Source organism: Giraffa tippelskirchi, chromosome 7, assembly GCF_054371585.1.
Source record: "Giraffa tippelskirchi isolate mGirTip1 chromosome 7, T2T-mGirTip1v1.2.pri, whole genome shotgun sequence".
NCBI classification, from domain to species: Eukaryota; Metazoa; Chordata; class Mammalia; order Artiodactyla; family Giraffidae; genus Giraffa; species Giraffa tippelskirchi.
Genome location: NC_137281.1, coordinates 94085068 through 94101025, shown reverse-complemented (window position 1 = coordinate 94101025; position 15958 = coordinate 94085068). Strand labels below are relative to the sequence as shown.

At 36.5% G+C, this 15958-nt stretch overlaps 1 long non-coding RNA gene across 20 annotated transcripts in view; it reads right to left on the bottom strand.

Moving 5' to 3' along the window:
* Positions 1-15958, bottom strand: part of LOC145512748 (uncharacterized) — a 630718-nt gene that overhangs the window by 611392 nt on the left and 3368 nt on the right. For 13 of the 20 annotated variants that reach the window (XR_014058734.1, XR_014058750.1, XR_014058749.1 and 10 more), the window contains exon 2: positions 11624-11706. This is a non-coding gene — a long non-coding RNA (uncharacterized LOC145512748). Of the gene's footprint in view, positions 1-11623; positions 11707-12953; positions 13227-15958 lie in introns of all 20 variants that reach the window. The other 7 variants (XR_014058753.1, XR_014058746.1, XR_014058740.1 and 4 more) reach the window with 1 other exon arrangement.

Below are 15958 nucleotides of genomic sequence, written 5' to 3'. Positions count from 1 at the left end.
GTTAACAATAAATATACCATTTCTAAATAAATTCTAATGTTTGATCTTTTAGCCTATTGTATATATAAACCTATCAATTCTTTCTCCGTTGCAATTTCCAACCTCAGCTGGCGGATTTGCAAATATATTATTGATATGTTTCTAACATAGCAAAATCAGTAGCATGGTAAGAATTAAAACATAATTTGTATAGCCCTTCCATTGCCAAGAATACCTTGTATACCGATTCTTCTACATAAAAAGCAAACATGACAATACAAATCTTTTCAAAACTACATATTAATTATTCACATTACTTGTTCCATGATGACATTTAAGGCCAAGAAAAGCTCTACAAACTACAGTTATTACTATTTTATCTCTATAAAGCCTTTTGTCTATGGTTGTTTTCTTTGGATCACAAACTAACCATTGTTAGTTTTATTGACATCAAGTTAATGTAAGAAAATGAGGTACAATTTCTATACAATGTAATGTTTCTGAAGGATAGATAATTCAATGAAGAAAATTTGGAATTTGAAATAACATTTTTAGAAGCAAAGAAAACCAATTAAACTCATATACTGTGTGTTATGGTCTCAATTGTGTCCTCATTAAATTCATATGTTGATGTCCTACTCTCCTAACCCTCATGCCTAAGAATGTGACTGTATAGGAAATAGGGCCTTTAAAGAAGTGGTAAAAATTAAATGAGGTCATATGAGTGGATCCTAATCCAATCTGTCTGGTGTCCTAATAAGAAAAAATTTGGATGTATGAAGAGACACTAAGAGTATGAACTCACAGAGGGAAAATTGCAAGAAAAGGCAGCAAGAAGACACCATCTTCAAACCAAAGAGAGGCCTCAGAAGAAACCAACCCTGCCAGTCCCTAGATCTTGGACTTCCAGTTTCCATAATAGTGAGAAAATAAATGTCTGTTGTTTAAGCCACTCAGTCTGTGGAATTTTCTTATAACATCCCTAAACAACTAATACACTATCCTATATAAATAGAAAGTTTGAATAAAAGTCTATTTGCAACACTAAATCAAATATAATATTAGTTTTTGCCAACTCTACCACCCAAATGCATTAAAGATATATGATGCACCTAATTCTTATCAATTCAGGACAAAAATCCAAACTGATGCTTTAAGCTCTGTGTTGTCACAAAAACGCCTGAAAATCTTGCTTCATATTTGAAATTCTTTCTGTCTCACGAGTTCTTAACCTAGGGTTCCTAAACCACAAAGCCTCTTGATATTTCTTATACACCAGCTCTTGTGGGCTTTGCATACATTCATTGCCATAGGAAGAAATATATCATATTCAAAATAAAAACCACTTAAATCTTGGGGTATTGTTTCTATTTGATTAATCAGTAATTAACAATTAATTAATTGTTTCTATTTGATTAATTAGGCAATAGAGATGTTCTCTGATGGGAAAAAACCTAATATTTGTGCTGTGTGCTTAGTCGTGTCCTACTCTTGTGACCCCATAGACTATAGCCTGCCAGGCTCCTCCATGGGATTCTCCAGGCAAGAATACTTGAGTGGGTTGCCATTTCCTTCTCCAGGGGATCTTCCCGACCCAGGAATTGAAGCCGGGTCGCCTGCGTTGCAGGCAGACTCTTTACTGACTGAGCTACAAAAACCTAATACTGTATATTTTAATTAACAGGATTAGATGGATAATCATTTACTATCAAATGAATGATCTGGCTGATCCACAGTGAGATGCTTAATTTAGTGAATAAATCATGTACAAATTTTGTCGGAGGACCAGAAAAAGCATTTTTTTCTGGTAACCAAACGTTTCGTAAGATAGCTCACTGGTTTGTAGCTTTCAGGCTCATAAGGATCACTTAAACTCAGATGGTAAAAAAGCCACCTGCAATGCAGGAGACCCAGATTCGATTCCTGGGTTGGGAAGATCCCCTGGAGAAGGGAATGGCTACCCAATCCACTATCTTTGCCTGGAGAATTCCATAGACAGAGGAGCCTGGAGGGCTACAATACATGGGGTCGCAAAGAGTCATACATGACTAAGTGACAGCACAAACAAACAAACAAAAAAACATAGGAGAACATCTGCAAATTTGGTGGATTGTATTTTATGCCAAGAGCACTGAGATTAAATTATTTCTGATCTGGGCCAAATGCTGTGTCTTAGCCAGTGACACTGTGACTTATATTTTAACAAAAATCTGTTTTTAAGGGCATAGTAGTAATATTTATTGAGTGCTTACTTTGTGTCAGCCACAACTCTAAATATTTTAAATATATTGCAAAGGTTAGCAGCAGAAAAACAAATTATGAGATGAGTTGTTATTTCTATTTTAAGAATGGGAAAACTGAGACACATAGAGTAAGGTTAACAAACTTGTCCAAGGTTGTAACTACTTCTTTAAATTATCCAGATTAAGTATCTTCATATATAAGCAAACTCATTAAAATATCATACCATTATTGCCCATGAAGTTACTCTAGAACATTATGCAGTTTTTAGACTTGCAACTTCAATGTGTTCTTTGTATCAAAGTTATTTTCAGACAAACTTTAATTTCCTTGCTTTAGTATTCATACTTAGAATGGTTTCTAAACAATAAACCCACTAGTCTCTCATTTTGCCACCAGCAATGATAATCCTGATTTTATTCAGTGAATACCTTTCTTTCTTGTAAAGGTCACAAAGTTCTGGATAGTGTTACATAGTGAAAGAAAAAAAAAAAGCCATTTCTGTCACTGAAGAGACATGAGATAGATGGCAGGCTTCAGCATAGGCTCAATTTTTGTTGTTACCCAACTAATTGTTTGCTTTCATTTGAAAGTCTTCTCTGAATGTGTTTTTTAAAACTTTTTTTCACATCCTTGTTTTCAATGGCCCCTTATAGGCTTACAGATGGAAATCTGTTTCCCTTATCCTTATAGGTAACTCATGTTGTTTTCCTTTGAAGCAGAAGAGAGGGGAGTGAACAAAAACAGGTCTGTGCTTTAAGATCTTTTACACACATCCCTCAACTTTTGGAGCTTTCTCTAAACCTCAGCTATGTAATAGTGTGTGGAGGGGGGTGGAAAGATTCTTTTTTCTTTAATTTTTTTCCTGGAGTTTTAAAGAATTCATCTTAAATGATGGAAAAGTTGTAGAATTTGAAGACTCAGTGAAAAGTTAAGTTTTGTCCCAAACTCAATGGCAAAGATTATGAGTTTTATTTTTTTAGATTGGTTTCAAGTTACCCCAATCATGTTATTGTTGTGATATTAGATTACTTCCTTGTAATAGTATCAGGTTATATAATTGTCCCGGTCCATTCAACTTAATGAAATAAAGTGACACTGATGGTGAGAGTTTCATACACCATACCATGTATAGAAGAATGGTTTTCAGTAGACTCTGGACTTTTAGCATCTTTTAACCCATGATACTATTCAGTTCAGTTCAGTTCATTCGCTCAGTCGTGTCCAACTCTTTGCAACCCCATGGACTACAACACGCCAGGCTTCCCTGTCCATCACCAGCTCCCGGAGTTTACTCAAACTCATGTCCATTGAGTCAGTGATGCCATCCAACCATCTCATCCTCTGTCATCCCCTTCTCCCTCCTGCCTTCAATCTTTCCCAGCATTGGGGTCTTTTCAAATGAGTCAGTTCTTTGCATCAGGTGGACAAAGTATTGGAGTTTAAGCTTCAGCATCAGTCCTTCCAACGAATATTCAGGACTGATTTCCTTTAGGATGGACTGGTTGGATCTCCTTGCAGTCCAAGGGACTCTCAAGAGTCTTCTCCAACACCACAGTTCAAAAGCATCAATTCTTTGGCACTCAGCTTTCTTTATAGTCTAACTCTCACATCTATATGTGACTATTGGATACTATGATACTATTAATGGTTCATTATATTCCTCTCTATTGCAAACAAATAAATAAATATACCATGATAATATTATAAATAAGAAGTAGTATCTTACTGAAATGATAAACTAAATAGCTGTAGTGATTGAATCAAGTGAAACCTATAGAAAATGAATGATTTGATTTTTAAAACTATGGACAATACTAAGAGCAGATACTGAGAGAAGTAACTGTACAGTTGACAAAGCCACTAAGTTTAGAAGTTAATTAATACATTGGTAGATATCCATGAGGTAATTAGAGAACTGAGACAGATATTGTACTTGTAGCTTTATTTCAGTCTGCAGGACAGCACTTATTTTAATATTAATAAATCTGGAGAATTATAGACATATATACACACATGAGAGAGGGGAAAAATCTAAAAGCATCGTTCTTATGACTCTAAGTTTAGGGTTATCTGTAAAGCTTTTTAGTTAAAAAGTTATTGAAGAATAAACATCTGAAATAGAACATGGAGGAGGTTCTTCAAGTGACTTAGCAGTTTGCAGTAGCATCAACTGTTGCAGTGAAAACAAAGATTTCTAATCTTAGAACTTGGCAGGTAAGTAAGTAACAGATTTTTCAATATAATGTTTTGATTTTTAAGAAATAAATGAATTTGTCACTTCTTATTTTGCCTGTTTCACATTCAGTCACATATTTTATTACCCACTTGGGAGGTTGATTACAAATATTGTTAGTTAAAAGAATTCTTGGTTCTCTATTAACTGAACTATTTCCTAAACCTTGCACCTCTTTGGGGATCTATAAGTTAGTTCAAGTCTGAAAAAGTTAGTGTATCTTTGAATATGCTGATATTAAGATATATGTAAGTTTGTGCATGTGTGTGTTCGAAATGGAAGAGAAGACATAATTAAGAAGTCGAAGCTCTTAGTTTTAGAGTTTCTTTTTGAACATTATTGGTTTCTGTCACTTTATTAATATCTCTCAACTTTTTGATTTTACTCATTGCAAATGTTGGGAAGAAGGTGCAGAGTTGTTTGAGATATTTTTATACCCTGCAGCACACCATCTTAGGTTTCTTTAAGTGTGATGAATATTGTATTAATGAGGACTCTTGTCAACACTATGCCAATAAAAATGCCAATTAAGAAAAGGTACTCCTAGAGATTTTGTTTTAAAAACAAATTAGCTAGGTAGTTGGGCTATATAAAAATACATCAAAAATAAATTTCTCACTAATAAGATGCTTTTGAGTTGATTGGTTTCTACCTTTAAATTTTACTCATCCTCATAGTCTCTACATGAGCCTTGCAAATATTTCCTTATTCACTTACCCACTGCAAGTAACCAAGTGTGCCTCATAGCAAAGACTATGAATTTCCTGTTCAAATATATGTCCCCTAAGTCTAGGACAGGTAGGGAAAATAACGAGAAAGTCAATTTTTGAAAGTTACCTACAAGGCAGCTATAACATACTTTACAGAAAGAAAACATATGGTCTCCAGAGTTTGCATTGTATTGAGAGGTAAATTCTAACCCAGAACACTAAGGCTATTTCTTACTATGGTGGCAAAATGATAGAAGCCAAAATCTCAAAGAATATGTACCTTGCTTTGACAAAGTAAATTATGAAAAATCCATATTTCCACAATATTACATCTTGCAGAATGAAGTTATACAACAGTAAATGCTTTTAATTATCTTTCTTCAATGGGTTAGAGTTCTTTACTAATTATATATTAATATTTAGAACAGAGTATGGTTTGTTGTATTTTACGCCTAAAACTCTTAAGTAGTTTCAAACATCAGCTTAATTGTCCTTTATTACTAACATAAATTTAAACGTCTTTCATGACACATATGGCTAGAACAATCTTGTTTAGAAATGGTATAAAAATAACCACACTTTTGGTTATACCTATCTAGCATTAAGTCAATTTGGTATGTATTTTGCCTTCATAAACTTGGTAATTCCCTGAAAAATCTCTGTTAACACTACTGTAGATTTGTTAGCTTGTTAAAGTAAGTTTATTTTTTTCTTCTCTATCAAAAGAAAAATAATTATTTCTTTAAAATTGCCAGTTTTCATTCAGTCAGTCAGTCCAGTCGCTCAGTCATGTGCGAATCCTTGCAACCCCATGGACTGCAGCATGTCAGGCCTCCCTATCTATCACCAGCTCCCAGAGTTTACTCAAACTCATGTCCATTAGGTAATGCCATCCAAACATCTCATCCTTTGTCATCCTCTTCTCCTCCCACCTTCAATCTTTCCCAGCAGCAGGGTCTTTTCAAATGAGTCAGCTCTTCGCATCAGGTGGCCAAAGTATTGGAGTTTCAGCTTTAACATCAGTCTTTCCAATGAATATTCAGGAATGATTTCTTTTAGGATGGACTGGTTGGGTCTCCTTGCAGTCCAAGGGACCCTCAAGAGGGTTCTCCAACACCACAGCTCAAAAGCATCAATTCTTCGGCACTCAGCTTTCTTTATATTCCAACTCTCACATCCATACATGACTACTGGAAAAACCATAGCCTTGACTATATGGACCTTTGTTGGCAAAGTAATGTCTCTGCTTTTTAATATGCTGTCTAGGTTGGTCATACATTCCCTCTAAGGAGTAAGCGTCTTTTAATTTCATGGTTGCGGTCACCATCAGCAGTGATTATGGAGCCCAAAAAAAACAAAATCTGACACTGTTTCCACTGTTTCCCCATCTATTTCCCATGAAGTGATGGGACCAGATGCCATGAACTTAGTTTTCTGAATGTTGAGCTTTAAGCCAACTTTTTCACTCTCCTCTTTCACCTTCATCAAGAGGCTCTTTTGTTCTTCTTCACTTTCTGCCATAAGGGTGGTGTCATCCGCATATCTGAGGTTATTGATGTTTCTCCCGGCAATCTTGATTCCAGCTTGTGTTTCTTCCAGCCCAGTGTTTCTCATGATGTACTCTGCATATAAGTTAAATACGCAGGGTGACAATATACAGCCTTGACGTACTCCTTTTCCTATTTGGAACCAGTCTGTTGTTCCATATCCAGTTCTAACTGTTGCTTCCTGACCTGCATACAGGTTTCTCAAGAGGCAGGTCAGGTGGTCTGGTATTCCCATCTCTTCCAGAATTTTCCACAGTTTATTGTGATCCACACAGTCAAAGGCTTTGGCATAGTCAATAAAGCAGAAACAGATGTTTTTCTGGAACTCTCTTGCTTTTTCGATGATCCAACAGATGTTGGCAATTTTATCTCTGGTTCCTCTGCCTTTTCTAAAAAAAAGCTTGAACATTTGGAAGTTCACGGTTCACGTATTGCTGAAGCCTGGCTTGGAGAATTTTGAGCATTACTTTACTAGCGTGTGAGATGAGTGCAATTGTGCGGTAGTTTGAGCATTCTTTGGCATTGCCTTTCTTTGGGATTGGAACGAAAACTGACATTTTCCAGTTCTGTGGCCACTGCTGAGTTTTCCAAATCTGCTGGCATATAGAGTGCAGCACTTTCACAGCATCACCTTTGAGGATTTGAAATAGCTCAACTGGAATTCCATCACCTCCACTAGCTTTGTTCGTAGTGATGCTTTCTAAGGCCCATTTGACTTCACATTCCAGGATGTCTGGTCTAGGTGAGTAATCACACCATCATGATTATCTGTCGTGAAGATCTTTTTTGTACAGTTCTTCTGTGTATTCTTGCCACCTCTTCTTAATATCTTCTGCTTCTGTTAGGTCCATACCATTTCTGTCCTTTATTGAGCCTATCTTTGCATGAAATGTTCCTTTGGTATCTCTAATTTTCTTGAAGAGATCTCTAGTCTTTCCCAATCTGTTGTTTCCTCTATTTCTTTGCACTGATCGCTGAGGAAGGCTTTCTTATCTCTCCTTGCTATTCTTTGGAACTCTGCATTCAGATGGGAATCTCTTTCCTTTTCTCCTTTGCTTTTCGCTTCTCTTCTCTTCCCAGCTATCTGTAAGGCCTCCTCAGACAGCCATTTTGCTTTTTTGCATTTCTTTTCCATGGGGATTTTCTTGATCCCTGTCTCCTGTACAACGTCACGAACCTCTGTCCATAGTTCATCAGGCACTCTGTCTATCAGGTCTAGTCCCTTAAATCTATTTGTCACTTCTACTGTATACTCATAAGGGATTTGATCTAGGTCATACCTGAATGGCCTAGTGGTTTCCCCTACTTTCTTCAATTTAAGTCTGAATTTGGCAATAACATTCCTAAAACATTTTTGATATAGAAATCCTAGAACTCCCATTGTTTGGGAAAAAGAATAAGAGGAAAAGAAGGCCCCACCAATGGATGTAGATATTCTGGTCTCCTTCAGAGTTTAAATCTTATGGCACATATATCCATGCATGCTAAGTCACTTCAGTCATGTCCAACTCTCAACCTATGGACTGCAGCCTGCCGGGCTCATAGATCTATCTATCTATCTATCCATGTATTTTGAGAAAGGGACTTAATGGGATGATACCATTTATCAGATAACAAAAACTGACTCCATCCTTACCAATAACAGTTTTGTTAATTAAGATACTAATTGCATACAATAAATATTACCAATCTTAAGTATACATTAAAATTTGTACATTAAGTGTACATTAAAATTTGATGAATTCTGGTAATTGCATATAATTGTATAACCACTTCTACTATCAAGGTGTAGAACAATTCCTTCACCCTAAAAAGTCTCCTTAAGGCCTTTTGTCCGTGATGAGCTTGTCTCATGCCTGACTCCAGGCAATACTGATACCCTTTCTATTACTGGTAGCCTTGCCTTTTCTAGCATTTCATAAAAATGGAGCTGCATAAAATGTAATCTTTTGTGCTTGACTTCTTTCACTTTAGCATGCTTTTAAAATTCACCCATGTTGTTGTGTATATTGATGAACAGTATTCTATGGTATGCTGCTGCTGCTGCTGCTGCTAAGTCGCTTCAGTCGTGTCCAACTCTGTGCGACCCCATAGACGGTAGCCCACCAGGTTCCCCTGTCCCTGGGATTCTCCAGGCAAGAACACTGGAGTGGGTTACCATTTCCTTCTCTAATGCATGAAAGTGAAAAGTGAAAGTGAAGTCGCTCAGTCGTGTCTGACCCTTAGCGACCACATGGACTGCAACCCACTCTTCCGTCCATGGGATTTTCCAGGCAAGAGTACTGGAGTGGGTTGCCATTGCCTTCTCCTCTATGGTATGAATATACCATAATTTATTTATTCACTCATCAGTTGATGGAAATGTGGGTTGCTTTATGTTATTAGCTATTATAAATAATGCTGTTATGAATATTCAAATCCACATTTTACATGGATATATATGTTTATTTCCCTGAAGTACATACAAGGAATAGAATCCCTGGATTGTAAGGTAAAATATGTCCAGTTTTATAAGGTTCTGCCAAACTGTTTTACAAAGAGGATATACCATTTTTGCATTCCTACTAACAATGCACTAGCGTTTTAGTCGCTCCATATCCTTGCCAACACTTAGTATTGTTGGTCTTTATTACGTTAGCTATTTTAGTGGGTATGTATTGGTATCTCATTGTGGTTGTAATTTTTAAGGCAATGTTTCAATGAAAGAGTTGTATTTCCAAATTGCATTTTCCTATTGGCAATAAATCAACTGACTTACATATATTCTGATTTGTTAATAAGAAATCCATGAAGCTGTGTAGCTTCTATTAGTTTCCTAAAATCTGATCTATACTGCATGAATGATAAAGACTCTTTGGATCTATGAAACTAAAGACTAGATCCTATACTTTTCTGTAATTTCATCAGAATATTGCCTACCTGTGAGACCTAGCCTGAAGCAGTCAGGTATCCTGCCTCCTTTCCTTCCTTCCAGTCTCCCAGTCATCCATTTTCCCAAATATCTACTCTATTTACAAAGATGTGTGTTAATTTTGGAAAATTAAAATGAAAGATATATATAAGAAAGTAAAAATAATCCATTCAGTTTTACCACCCAAAGACTACCACCATCAACATGTTAATGAATTTTTCCAGAATTTTCTTTATGTAAAATAAAAATAGACTATGTTATTATAATTAACTATTTAACTATTTAATTAAATTCTTAAAACAACTGTGTGGTAGATCATATTTTAACCCCATCTTACAGATAACAAAACTAAAGAAAAGAAGTTTTCAGTGCTTTGTCTCAAATTACAAAGCTTAGTAATTGGCAGTACTGACATTCATATTGAGGGAGTTAGTTTGATTCCAGACTGCAACTATTAGTTTGGTACAAAAGTAATTGTGGTTTTACACTGTTGAACTTGTCCATTTGATATTAGAATACATTCTTAAACAAGTGTGGTTACGTTATAAATCGCTTTAATTCACATTTCTCTCACTTTAAGTTTTTTGGCTAATGATTACTTGCTGTTTACTTTATATTTGTTTTTGATTATAGAAATGTTAGACAAAAAGCAAATTCAAGTATTTTTTTTTTATTCAAGTTCAAAATGGTTCATAAAGCAGCGAAGGTAACCAGCAACCGCTAATGAATGTATAGTGCAGTGATGGTTCAAGAAGTTTGGCAAAAGAGACGAGAGCCTTGAAGATGAGGAGCATAGTAGCCAGCCATCAGAAGTTGACAACAACCAACTGAGAGTTATCATTGAAGCTGATCCTCTTATAACTACACAAGAAGTTGCCATAGAACTCAACTTCGGTCGACCATCCTATGGTCATTCAACATTTGAATCAAATTGGAAAGGCAAAAAAGCTCAATGTGCTGTCTCATGCACTGACCAAAAACCAAAAACATCATCAATGTGAAGCATCGTCTTCTCTTATTTTATGCAAGAACAATGAACCATTTCTTGATCTGATGAAAAGTGGATTTTATGAGTATCAGTGACAACCAGCTCAGTGGTTGGACCAAGAAGAAGCTCCAAAGCATTTCCCAAAGCCAAACTTGCACCAACAAAAGTTCATGATCATACTGTTTGGTGGTCTGCTGCTGGTCTGCTTCACTACAGCTTTCTGAATCCATAACAGTGAAACCATTATGTCTGAGAAGTATGCTCAGCAAATTGATGAGATATACTGAAAAATGCAACACCTGCAGCTAGGATTGGTCAACAAAATGTGTCCAATTCTTCTGCATGATAAGGTGCGACCACATGTAGCATGACCAATGCTTCAAAAGTTGAATGAATTGGGCTATGAAGCTTTGCCTGATCCACCATATTCACCTGACCTCTTGTCAACCCACTACCATTTCTTCAAGCATCCGGACAACTTTTTGCAGGGAAAACACTTCCACAACCAGCAGGAGGCAGAAAATGCTTTCCAAGAGTTCATCAAATCCCTAGGCACAGATTTTTATGCTACAAGAATAAACAAGTTTATTTCTCATTGGCAAAATATGTGTTGATTGTAACGGTTCCTGTTTTGATTAATAAAGATATATCTAGTTTTAATAATTTAAAATTCACAGTCCAAAACTGCAATTACTTTTGTACCAACCTAATACTTAACCACAATTCTACATTGTCTACCATATTTTTGCCTATGTGTGTGTGTGTGTATATTCTTGTATGTCAACTCATGGTTATATTTACATAGTACTTTTAATGTAACCAATACCTAAAATTTTATCATGTTTTCTGTTATTTAATACTACAAATAACATTGCAAAGAACATTCTCTGTAGTATTACCCACTTATCACCTTAAGATAATTCCTAGTGATAGGAATGCTTAGTCAGACTGTATGCATGTTAAAGATTTATTATGTAGTCCTAAATAGCCCTCCAGAAAAGTTGTACTTACTTCTTCAGCAACTGAGCTTGAGATTTTCCCTTTCCCTGTATTCCTGCCAGCATCGGTCTCTATCCTCACCAGTCTCTGCTAACCTGAAAGTTAACAAATAATATCACATGTTATTTTATTTCATTTGCTTGTTATTGGAGCTACATTGTTAGTCTTTTAAGATATACAAGTAATGCATATGTATTCATCAAAAGTAGTGGACTGATATGAAGTGACAGTAGAAGTCCCACCTCCCATTTTTCTTATCAGAAGTATCATTTTAACAGTTTAATATATAACTTTGTAGAGTTTTTAATAGTCACTTATATATTTATGTATATATGTTTAATTTTCTTTTGATACAAATGAAAACATCTTCTGCAACTGGTTTTTCACACTTGAAAATATGTCTTAGAGAATTTTTCATTTTCCCTTAGCTGTTACACATTATTTCACCATGTGGAGGCACAATAATTTATTAAACCAGCTCTGTTGATGAAATTGACATACAAATATATCAATAAATATATAATAAGGACATACTATATACCAGGACTGTTCAATGCTGCTGCTGCTGCTGCTGCTAAGTTGCTTCAGTCGTGTCTGACTCTGTGTGACCCCATAGACGGCAGCCCACCAGGCTTCGCCATCCCTGGGATTCTCCAGGCAAGAATACTGGAGTGGGTTGCCATTTCCTTCTCCAGTGCATGAATGGGAAAAGTGAAAGTGAAGTCGCTCAGTCGTGTCCGACTCTTAGCGACCCCATGGCCTGTAGCGTACCAGGCTCCTCCGTCCATGGGATTTTCCAGGCAAGAGTACTGGAGTGGGGTGCCATTGCCTTCTCCAAGGACTGTTCAATAGTGAATAACAAATAATAATATAAATTAATGAACAGAATAATATAATAAATAATATTATATGTAAGAATATAATAATTTAAAAGTCCCTGTCCTGATGAGATTTCCATTTTTCTTCAGTGGACATTCTCATACATTTTTGCACATGTATGAGTGCAAAATATCTCTGTAGCTGTGTTAACATTTAAAATTTTTATACATAAACATATAATGGGCCATCAATAAATACTAATTGAGCAAAAGAATAAAGATTTTTCTCTACAGTTACATTATAAAATTAAAAATAAGGAGATATGCTTTATTTGCTGTGCATAGTAATTACAATTTTAAAAATTAGTTTTTAACATTGAAGAAAGGAGTTAACTAAAATGAAGATTTCTGTCATCTCTTGGAAAATTGGAAGATCTGGTAACACTGGGTCACATTTGCCCAGATAGCTACCAGAGGTGATTCCAGATTGTCTTATTCCAGGTTACTTCACTCATTTATGTTACCTGACTGGCTCCTATGGCTTCCGATTTTGCTGTTCTACATTAGATGGCTCAGATGGTAAAGAATCCACCTGCCATGCTGGAGAGCTGGTTTTGATCCCTGGGTCTGGAAGATCACCTGGAGAAGGGAATGGCAACTCATTCCAGTATTCTTCCCTGGAGAATCCCATGGACAGAGGAACCTGGAGGGCTACACTCCATGAGGTCACAAAGAGTCAGACACGACTAAGTGACTAAGCACAGCACAGCACATTGTGGAGTAAAGAAAAAAGATATCTGAAAGAGACAAAATGACTCTCAGGCGTATAATATTTAACCATGACCTAATGTAATATATTAATTCATGTAATACAATCTGTGTCATTCAGAAAAAGGACTGGTCAGTTTGGAAGCACAGAAAAGGGAAATTCAGGAAGTGAATGATGGCAATGTCCTTCCAGACATATTTTGGAAATACATTAGCCAAAATTTCAAGCTGGCCACTTCAGTGGCAGGTATAATACAGTGGTTAAGAATACAGACTTTAGAGCTAGGCTGCCTGGGTTTGAATCTTGGTTTTGTCACTTATTAGCTCTAGAACTTAAGGCAGTGCTATGGACTGAATGTTTGCGTCACCCCAAAATTCATATGTTGAAGCTGTAATCCCTTATATGATGGTGCTTGGGGGTGGGGCCTTTTGGAGCTGATGTGAACTCTTGTGAATGGAGATGTCTCTCTCCACCATGTGAGGTTACGTCCATCAGGATGTAACAGACCAGGAACAGAGCTCTCGTAAGAACCTGACCATGTTGGCACTTTGATCTCAGACTTCCCAGCCTCCAGAACTGAAAGAAATAGCTGTCATTTAAGTCAACTACTACTATAGTATTTATTAAAGCTGCTCAAACTGAGTAAAACAGCCAGGTAATTTAACTTCTTTGTGCTCAGTTTTCTCATCTGCAAATGGTAAAAAAAAATGTATCTTACATCATGGGTTTGATGCTATGTTTAAATGTCTCTATACCTAAAACACTTAGAAGAGTGCCTGGTCCATAGAAGTTATCATTATTAATATAAATGCATCAGATACTCATGTAGGATGCCCTTCAATTTACCTTCCAAATAATCACTCAATTACTTTTTTCCTAAATCTTCACCAAGGAACCTTCTGATGAGTCCCTGTATGAAGTGACTTCAGAGAGATGCACTGACTTGAGATGTAAATCTGCACATCCTCTCTGAGGAGTAACTACCTATACAGTTTTTGATTTGAGCATCTGACTCTTTATCAATCAGTACATCATTTAGATGTGCTGCCAAGGAAGCAGAATTCAGTGACAGCTTGCAACTTCTTATTACCAGCAACAGTGTTTGGCTATGAGAGTTTCCCCTAAGTAAACTGGCAAGGAACTGAGATTTTTTTAAGCCAATTTTCCATTTACCTATTTTGTTGGCTCTGAAAACTAATCCATAATCATTTATAATAGTTTGAGATTGTAGGAAGTGAGCTCACAATGGCTTTGAACAGTAAATCTTGCGCAAGTCATTTCAATATAGTATAAAAAGTATCAATTTAGACTATACTGATATAAAAATCTATTAATTTGTTGACAATTGACTGGGTTGCTGCTACCTTTACACTATTCATGTAGAACATTATGCATATAGGGTTGTGGCTAAGCCAATGTTTCTTGAAGTTTTGGCAAATTGTTGTTGTTTTAGTCACTATGTCTTACTCTTTTGCAACCCCATGGACTGTAGCCCACCAGCTCCCTGGGATTTTCCAGGCAAGAATACTGGAGTGAGTGGCCATTTCCTTTTCCAGGGGATCTTCCCAACTCAGGGATTGAACTCAAGTCTCCTGCATTGGCAGGTGGATGCTTTACCACTGAGCCACTTGGGAAGCCCTTTGGCAACCTGCTTATTGACAAATGGATTTTTGTTGCAATGAGAATGTCTTTCCCCTCCCAAGTACAGAGAAAGCATTTTTTACATTGGGCTTTTATCTCCTGCTTTCAGAAATAAAAAGGAGGTCAGAATGCCCTTCTTGCATCTGCTATTTCTCAAGTGCCCTTAATTTAAAATAATCAATATGTCAAAATGGCATATTTGGGGTTGACATGCTCTGAACTCCTTTATCTTTGTTTGTAAGGTCCACCTATTCCTCTTGCTCATTTCTACCCATCATTCAAGTTTTTCTTTTTCTAGAATTTATCCTATGGATTCAACTCATGGGACTCTTGCAATATGCATTACAAAACTTGTTGCTTTCAAAATATGCCCTCTTGTATTGTGAATATTTGTTTTATACATTTGTCATATCTCTTCAACTACACTGCTGGCTCCTTAAATATTTGGCTCATTTAATAAGTGTCCACAATCACACAAGTTTAAAATTTCATTTTAGATGCTGAAATTGGTATGCAGACTACCACTGCTCTCGTCACCCATGCTAAGAGTAGTAGAATTAATGAGAACATTATGGTGGTGGTGGTTTAGTCACTGAGTTGTGGCCAACTCTTTGTGACTCCATGGACTGACTGTAGCCTCTCAGGCTCCTCTGTCCATGGGATTTTCTAGGCAAAAATACTGGAGTGAGTTGCCGTTTCCTTCCCTGGGGGATCGTCCTGAACCAGGGATTGAATCAGTTTTCTGCTTGGCAGGTGAATTCTTTACCACTGGGCCACCTGGGAAGCTGAGAACATTACAGTATAATAGAATTGAATGCTTACTGTATACTGGGTACAAGTTCCATATATATTTATTTATTTAATTAATAACAATTGGCATCATCCTTCATGGTTTTGTTCCTCTCACACTCCATATTTAGCTCATGTGACTCTATTAGCCCTACCTTCAAAACAGAGCCAGAACCTTCCCACTTCTCATCCAAGTTACCAGTACCATCCTGATTCTATGCCCCATCATTTCTCTCCAGGCTTACTGCAAAATCCTCCTAATAGCTGTCTTCTCAATACAGCCCAGTGTCATCCTTTTAATGTTTTAAGTCATACCTCTGTTTAAAATGC